This window comes from Columba livia, chromosome 1, assembly GCF_036013475.1.
Source record: "Columba livia isolate bColLiv1 breed racing homer chromosome 1, bColLiv1.pat.W.v2, whole genome shotgun sequence".
NCBI classification, from domain to species: Eukaryota; Metazoa; Chordata; class Aves; order Columbiformes; family Columbidae; genus Columba; species Columba livia.
The window spans coordinates 191,889,420-191,898,637 of record NC_088602.1 but is presented as its reverse complement, the minus strand read 5'-3'; the positions used below and the strand labels follow the sequence as shown (position 1 = coordinate 191,898,637).

Genomic DNA, 9,218 nt, shown 5'->3' with positions numbered 1-9,218 from the left:
ATTCTGTTGAAGTTTTCCTGAATTTGTTTAAGGTAGTTTGTAACACTTCTCAGCCACTTTGTTAAAGATTTTGGTTGAAGTACTAACATACTGTTCCAAAATTCCTTAATCTTAGCAGATGCTTCTTCACAACTTGCTCTTCTTAGTTCATGTTGGAAGCAGTCTTTTCTGCCTTTTTCTAAAATTCATTTCGTTCAGTTCCACTAGGTATATTTAACAAGGTACATAAATCCTTTTCTAGAGGCTTTGTCATATTATTTTAATAAAGTGCCTTCTTATTTTTACTGAATTCATAAAGTTTCCAAAGTGATAAGCGGTAGTTCTTCTGGTTTGCTTTTTCCTTTTTTCCGTTCTTACATATAAATTTTTGACATTACTCACATATCTCTGTGTAAGATGTCTTTTGTCCTACATTATTCTTATTCGTACTAGTAGAATCAAGGATTTTGGATGGCCACCTGTCCTGCAATATCTAATAGTCTTTTTTAATACAAATCAGTCTAAGTTTTTAGTTCCCTTACTAATTCCAACTACACTTTAAGCTTTGGAAATTGATACTCTTAAAGTCCCTGTACATATATATCACTGAATACTGCAATATTCAGTAGAATATTGTACTTGTATCACTGAATGGTAGCCACCTGTGCCTGAACAGCCATGGATCCTTATGATAAAGACCAACTCTCCTTCATCCAATAAAATGAGATCCAATGTTGCATTATTACCTGCTATAGAATTGAGGACCCTTAGAAAATTTATCTCTTGTTTTCAGAAACAGTAAAGACTTTTTTATTCCACTGGCCATGTGAGCTTTCAAGAAGTATCCATCACACTACAGTTGTTAATAACAACTTTTTCTTTTTCCTACATGTTATAGATACATATCTCATGAGACATTCATATCACTGCTTCCTGAGATTTAGGCTGTTCAACCCCACAGTGTAATGGTGACCCTGTCACCCTGTGGGAGCTGACACCTGAAGCTTTGCTCTGGGGTTCTTGGATTTACTCTAAACTTCTGCAATACCTTCCCGATGAGGTGCGCCACTTTGAAGCAGGCACATAGAACAAGAGCCAGCATAAAAGGTATTAGCTTAAAGGAAATTTGGGCCATAGAGAAAAACATGTACAAATAATCAAGAAAATGGTTGCATGACAATTGGGAGTGGACACAAGATAATATGGCTCTGGCTTTTTTAATTGACCCTAGGACTCTCTTTCTTTTACAGTATTTGCAGAAGAAAGAGGGAAAGAAAGAAAAAAAGATCTGACTATAAGGTGCAATTCTTTCTAATCTCATGCATAGCAGAGTATTTGCATGTAAGATCCACACACATACATGGTGATCTATATCAAATTTGAAGATTTTTAATAATTTATGCGGTGTCTGAAGAAAATTCACAAATCTATAACCCTAAAATTTAAAGTTGTGTGAAGTTTCAGACAAGCAGAAACTGTTTACACAATGTACTTCTCACTTTGAATTAATTTATTCTATATTTTGCTTCAGTAATATATGACATTTGTGATTTTGAGGATTACTGGTAGCATTACCCTAAGAATGACATGAAGAAGTTACCTCTGTTCTTGTAGATTTCACTAAAATTCTTGCCCACATACGTAATTGTCATAGTCATTTTTAGTCTACAATCTAAGTACTTCTAAGTGGCTGATTAAGAAAGTGTGTTTAACCCATCACTTTTAAAGGTTGCATCAAATAGGAAAAATTGCACAGTGGCAGTCAGAACAAAGTAGTTTGCTTAGCAGGGCAAAATTCTCTCTTATAGTACTTTCTCTGTTTTCCAAAATCAGCACTCATCACCTACCATCTGTTCTTGCTTTCTGTGTGAATCATCTTGATTTGATTGACATTCTTCCCAATGGCAGAACTTTCAGTGCATGTTAACTTATACAAAAGAACCAATTTAAGCATCTCTTGTGTATAAATTAGCTAGAGAATCTTAGAGATATACTGCTTATCTGATGGCATAATTGAGCCCAAAGCTCTACCATTGATCTTTCACCACTTGTCTGTCCAAAAAAAGAAAAACAAAGAATAAAGGTATAGGGATGGAACTCTATACATCAGAATTAAAACTTTCTCAGCTTCTCATATAATTGCATTTCTTCTGCAGAGAAATTAGGAGAAGTTAAAATGTAATAGTAAATCTCATTTCTGACAGAAAAGATGTGCTAGTGCAGTAAATGACAGGAATCTCTGTATTCGGAAAGGATAGTGAATTACTCATAAAATTCCATTAGTACTTTTTTTTTTCCCAATATTTAGGTTATGTAAATTTACATTTATGACGAAGTTGACTATTACTCCAACTAACTAAACAGTTAGCAGAATACTTCTAAGTGTATTCTTCAGCAACCACAGTAACTCTTGACAGTATTACAAGAAGATGAGACTGGAAATATACCGGTAAGAAAACAAATTGCTGATCATGTTAATTCCCCCACATACTGTCACATAACGCAATCTTTCTGAATGCTTCACTGTGTCCATTGTATATGGTTTGTCCTGCATGTTTCCATAATTTAAAACTAATAGAGTTGTCAGGGTTCTTGACAATACTGTTGTTTTTGTGTTTCCAATGCACCGAATCAGAAGATAATCCAATAACAGATCTGCCATAAAACTGGTATGACCTAAGTTTCTTCCAAATATGTGGTGCATACAAATATATACATATATAATACAAATATATACAGATATATCTATATCTATATCTATATCTATATCTATATCTATATCTATATCTATATCTATATCTATATCTATATCTATATCTATATCTATATCTATATCTATATCTATATATCTATATCTATATCTATATCTATATCTATATCTATATCTATATCTATATCTATATCTATATCTATCTAGTCTTTACCCAAAGGACAGGCTGCATAAACAAGGGTGTAACCCTTTTCTAGTAAGTTAAAAGGTAAGTGATGGTGCTATTATTGGTGCTATTGGTGCTATTATTCTGTAAATGTGGCTCATCCCACATGGTAGTAGTAGAGATCCTCCATTTTCTGTGGGCATTTCTCGAGCATTTAATTCCCCTTTCCCCACGTACCCACCATCTAAATCTGAATCTTCCCAGCAACTTGTAAGAAAAAGGTGGGATTCCGAAAGTGGCTGACTAAGAGGTTACACATAATACTTAGGACACATCTTGAGGGAATAACCTTTACAGATCACTGCAGAATTTATATTTAGTGAGTTATAGTGTCATTGCCCTTATGCATGTCATATTTTAAGCAAATCTAACATCTTATTTTATCTTCTTTCAGTGAATTCTCTTATCTCTGTTACAGCAGGAACAAATCTAAGAGCAATACATTCTATCTGTGACTGGAATAGATGGACAAAGGCATCTCTGAACACTGTCTGGGTGCACCTGCTGTTTTCCCATACTGGAATATGGGAATCAAGACAGGAGATGTCACCTATGCAGCAGATGAACCCAGCTGCACGGGCTAACATGCAGTGGGATAAAAAGGAAGAGATCATCTGCTCTGGGCATGTACCCCCTCATTCCTCCTGAATAATTCTATCCAAATTGACTCCTGGAGAATTTATAATTTACTAATGTTGTGCTTAATTCCGTGTACAAAAGGAAGAACGTGTTTTAACCTTTTTGCTTGGTTAGTTTTTCATTTTTTCAAGTGTTATTAATTGCTGTTTGTTTTTTATTATGGTGACTCCAAAGTTTCTTAACTGTTTATTTTGAACTAAATCTGCTAATTTATTTTATGTAGTGGAAGCAAATTTTGCCAACCATTTTTTAAATAACCCAGACACCAGAGAATGAATATTTTTTTATGGTCAAATTGATCACCTTGGCAGCCAGCCCATTCAAATATGTTTCTCAAAGTATGTAATATGACTTTGTTTTTACACAGGGTTCAGTGTCCACCATACACAGTATAGCAGTGCAGAACTACTTCCATCTACAGATCTAAATGACTCATACTGGGTTTTCATTTATGTCCCTTCTCAATTCTATGACCTGTAACAAGACAGGTCTGATTTCACTTAAACTGCATGTTACTAAAAAAAGACATGTACGATGTTTCTGGGCAACATGACTGAGATGGCTTAGACAGCATCAAGGCTGAGATTAAGGTTGATCAGAGGAGGGAATTTCTGAAAGTGATGCACTTACAGAGGACAGCAAAGCAGCCTGAGTCCCAGGTAAGTGCTGTGCTGGCAGGCAGACCTCAAAATCTCCATTGACTCATACTGGTCTTAGGAGGTGCAGGTTTTGGTAACCAAGGGGTGGTGATGGGAAATAAGGATGACTGTCATCTCTGGTGGCAGTAAGCCCCACATTTGTTGTTGTCCTGACAGATGTCTATCCGTTCTATTCTGTCTATCTGTTCTTCTGTTTTCTACACCCAGACTTAGCCTGTGGCTCTTGAAGTGGCAGTGTACTAATTTCTTGAGATGCTGATAAGCCTGGAGCTGGCCCTGAGCCTCCCTGGGAAGAACTTATATGCCATCTGTAAATCAGTTGGCGTTACTAGTCACAGACAGGTAAGGTCTTACCTCACAAAAGAAGGTTTTGACAGAAGTTACCATCGTTACCAGCTTCCCTCCAATCTCTTTGTCAATGATTCATTAAATGCCTCTGCATCTCTCTGGCTTTGTCTCCCTCTCTTAAGTCAACTGCTACTCCCCTCAAAGACAGCAGTAAAATCCGGTGCTCTTCATTGACATTCATAACATTAAGCATGGCCAGATTTATAGTGTGTGCTTGTATGATTTTCAAAGAAAAAGGATTTTTCAGGAACATTTGTTTTCAATTTGCTTTAAAGAGGCCTAATAGCTGTGTTGACTCCTAGTCTGATATTGGACATACTTGGAAATGGGGAAGAATGAAAGAGGTTGTAGGAGATCCAGCCAGGTACAGAGTGGGATGGGAGAATGTGTTGCACCCATATGAAGTATGTTATATGAGTTTCCAAGAGCCCTGGGAAGAGTTCATCACTACCCTGCCTGGAAAAACTATCTTTTGTATAGCTCTTTGCACCAGAGAGCCTGGACAGACTAACTTTCACAAACAGGCATCCCCAGCTTAAACCATTTGATGTACATGATGCTACTAGCCAATAAATCTTTCTATCATGGCTGAATTTCCAGGTAAATTGCAAGAAAAGAATTGACTGTCCAGAGGATCCTGCTCATGGGAAACTCAGCTAGGGCTCATCTCCCCAGTGAACCTAAATGTGTTGAACACCCTCCCTTAAAATCTTGATGTGCTCTTGTTTGCACAAAAGTAGCTCTGTTGAAATTACCTGTGTGCCAATCCAATGAAATCAGAAGCAAGCCCATGTAATTTGGACATTTGAGCCCAGATATATCTCACCTACAGCTAGGTCTGGTATGGGACATCAAAGTTAGAAGCAGAGTTATGTAGGGTCCCTCCAACAGACCATGGGAACAGAGGCCCACAACTCCAAAGGAAAATATTTGCTCACTTATATCACCTGACTCTCCATTGACTCATCCATTAAACCAGGTAAGGTGAGCCCAGGAATAACTGGGCTAATTTTCAAAGCGAGTAGCTGTCAACCGATAGATGTGCCATAAGGTATCTGCCTAAGTAGTTGATCATAAAGGATATAGGTATGAGCACAGAATTGTGATTGATGAAAAGCTCTTTGGGACAGGGAATTCTGTACCTCATATTCATCCAGATTTTTTTTTTTTTTTAATAAAAGACAGCAACCTTATTTAGGTTTCAATTTAACCCTTATTTTAGAAAAGAAGATCTTTCTTTTATGGAACATATTTAAGAAACTAGGAAAAATTGGTAAAGTGAGCTAGATGGAGAGGTAAACTTGAAACATATGTGCTCTCCTGGGATCACAGAACATGGATCTTCTCAAGCTGGTTGCAAATGTAGTTATGATGTTTTCTGTGGGACATTTTTCTACTTTCATGTTTGTCTTGAAAAAAGGGAAAAATTTTCTTGTACACCATCAGCTAAGAAAAAAAATAACCACCACAAAAAACTGGGAATGGGTATTCTTGCTTCTTCCTAGCATCTTTAACTGTAAGCTACAAAAGCGTTTCCGCGCTGTAATGCGATAGACAAAGCAGTGCCTAAAGACTCTGGAAATGTTGGAGTTTGCTTTTGCCACTGATGCTGCCAGATGCATTTCCTTGGGAGGTCACTTCTCTGTGCTGTGCTCCACTGCTTCCAGATGTGAGAAGGCACAATTTCCTGACAAGATTATTATGAGGTGAATGGAAGTAGAAGTCCTGTGTCATAGCAGCTTTGTATTTACCACTCACTGGCAATAGAATTACACCTATTATGCAAATTCATTGTACAAAGAGAGACTTTTTCCTTACAGGGTTGAAAAGTAATCCATGTGACTTTCACTGAGTGGTTCTGTGTCCTCTTTCCTTGTAAACAGAGGAAGACTAACATTTTATGTTTACCTGATAAAAAACAATATGCTCTTCCCAGCAACTAGCAAGGACCTGCTCCTACAGCAGCAACATTATTGTGAATGAACTCATTCATTTACAGTTCTGATCCCATTCTGACAACAAATCCCATCTGCATGTGTTTGTTTTCTAAAGAAAAGCATTAGCTCAGTGTGAGGTGTTTGGATCGAAGCAGCTCACCGATATCCGCTGGTATTATATTTACAGGATCAGAATTGTAGCACTTGATAACTCTGTTGTTTGTTAGCTGGACAGTGAATTCATTACCTTCAGGATCCCAAATGTTTACAACTAGTTGCTACTAGAAACTGTTTTGATTCTGTATTGGAAACCACAATCATGTAGATAGCCATTAGGTCAGCTTCCCAGGGAGACCTGGGCTTTCTGCTTCTCACTTATAATCCCTCTATTCATTCTGCTTCAGGCTGGGGGACATGAAACTGTTTTCTAATTTAGTACTTCAAACTCTCCTTATTTTTTACCCTCACCATTAAGTACTAATCTTTGGTGGAACTGACAGTTTTTTTCCTGTGCTTTTTTACAGGGGACGTGGTAGATTACTTCAGCCTTGTTCACTGCTTTGTGGGAGCGAGGCTTTCATCGATATATTTTCTCTGCTTCTGGACAGCCTTCATTCCCATCACTTATAGGGAACATAGGAATGCATGGAATCACTCGTGTATGTTACTACCTATAGTCTATTTATCTTGGAGGTATTTGGAGCTGTTATAAATTGCTATAAACCTGGCGGTCTGAAGCCATGAAAAAGAATGAGCTTACTTTTAATAACTGACATTGAAACAGGAGAAAAGCAGTTCAGAATGCCTGGAGAGGTGTGGAGGCTCCTGCCAAACTGGTGAATGCTCTGTCTGCAGCTACTTTTGAAAAAAGTGAATTAACTGGATAGGCCAGGCCTCTGTTGCATGTCAGTTATATAACAGTTTATAAATTTTCTGTTTAAAAATAAGCTGTGAAGTTTTACTGTTGAAGTGAATATAATGTTGGCATTCATATTTGAAAGCAAACAGGCAAGCGTGCCCAGGGTGGGGGAGTCCCCCTGCCCACTGCAGATGGCTTCTGGGAAGAGCCAGAAGAAGATGAAAAGAAGACAAAAATGAGGAAGAAAATTACATTTGAGTATTGAAGCATTTCTCTTGTAGGCAGAGGGCTTACTAAGGGCCTTTAATTCTACTCTGAACAACATCTGAAACTTTGGAGGGATAGGTAGGACATGTGTCCAGCAGTTTAGGATCTGACCAATGACTTACAGACGAAAGCATCAATAGTCTGAAGCAGAGCAACTGCAGGGCAGTCACTGTATCAGTGTGTGCCACTGAATTTGGATCAATTCAGCTGAAATCACCCACGAGCCTAGTAAAATTATCTGTACCACAGAGAATCCTGCCAACCTGCACAATGAACTAAGTGTGAGTGCAATGACAACAGGAAGATAGTAGTTAGCCACCTCAGCTGTGAGGAGAGGACTGGGAAACTGGGGCAGAGAATTGTAATCTTGCATGCTGTCATTTAGTTCTTCTTTCCCTGAGCTATTGTATTATTGTGTTTTCCTTTTGTTCCCAATAAACTGTGTTGATTTATGCCACATTAGTCTTACTGTTTAAATATGGAGAAATGTCAATTGCTAAATAACTGCTATAAGAGAGTTACTCAAGTTTCTAACTAGGAGTTCACAAGAGCACTGTTTAAATGTTTATAGAAACCCTAACAAATTGAATGCACCACCATAGCACAAAGTTTGCACCAACTTTTCCATTTTCCATTGAGAATGACTCAGTCCTGTTCCCTTTTTTTTGTTTGTTTTTATTTGGGAGAGTTTGGCAGTGCAGGCCTGCAGCTCACTCACTTTGAATGATGTTTTTCTCCCTGACTTTCCAGACAAGTTTTGAGATGACAAAAATAAAAAAGATGGGGGGAAAAAAAAAAAGTAAGTTACCTAGAAGGTAGAAGTCTTACAAGCCATTGCCCATGTTTTCAATTGAATACTGATTACTTAATGAAAATCATAGAACCGTAGAATAGTTTGGGTTGGAAGGGACCTTCAAAGCTCATCTAGTCCAACGCCCCTGCCATAAGCAGGGACATCTCCAACTAGATCAAGTTTCTCAAAGCCCCATCCATCTTGGCCTTGAATATTTTCCACCCCTCTGGGCAATCTGTTCCAGTACTTTAACACTCTCATTGTAAAAACTTTCTTCCTCATGTCTAGCCTGAATCTCCCCTTTTCTAGTTTAAAACCATTGCCTCTTGTCCTGTCATTACGTGCTGTTCTAAAAAGTCTGTCCCCATCCTTCTTATAGTCTCCTTTTAAGTACTGAAAGGCCACAATAAGGTCTCCCTGGAGCCTTCTCTTCTTCAGGCTGAACAACCCCAATTGTCTCAGCCTTTCCTCACAGGAGAGGTGTTCCATCCCTCTGATCATTTTTGTGGCCTCCTCAGGACCCTCTCCAACAGGTCCATGTCTTTCTTGTACTGAGAGCTCCAGAGCTGGATGCAGGTACGGCCTCACTAGAGCACAGGAAGTGGGGAGTATCACCTCCCTCAACCTGCTGGCCACTCTCCTTTTGATGCAGCCTGAGATAAAACTGGCCTTCCAGGCTGCAAGCACTCATTGCTGGCTCATGTCCAATCTTTCATTCACCACTACCCCCATACCCTTCTCCACAGGGCTGCTCTTGATCTCTTCATTCCCCAGCCTGTATCAGTATAGGGGGTTGCCCAA

General features: G+C 38.5%; 1 long non-coding RNA gene across 1 annotated transcript; it reads left to right on the top strand.

Moving 5' to 3' along the window:
* The first annotated feature begins 3,073 nt into the window (after nt 1–3,073).
* Nucleotides 3,074–8,072, top strand: LOC135578227 (uncharacterized). The gene is made up of 2 exons (XR_010469602.1): nt 3,074–4,555; nt 7,023–8,072. It is a non-coding gene; the product is annotated as an uncharacterized LOC135578227 (long non-coding RNA).
* The last annotated feature ends 1,146 nt before the right edge of the window (nt 8,073–9,218 follow it).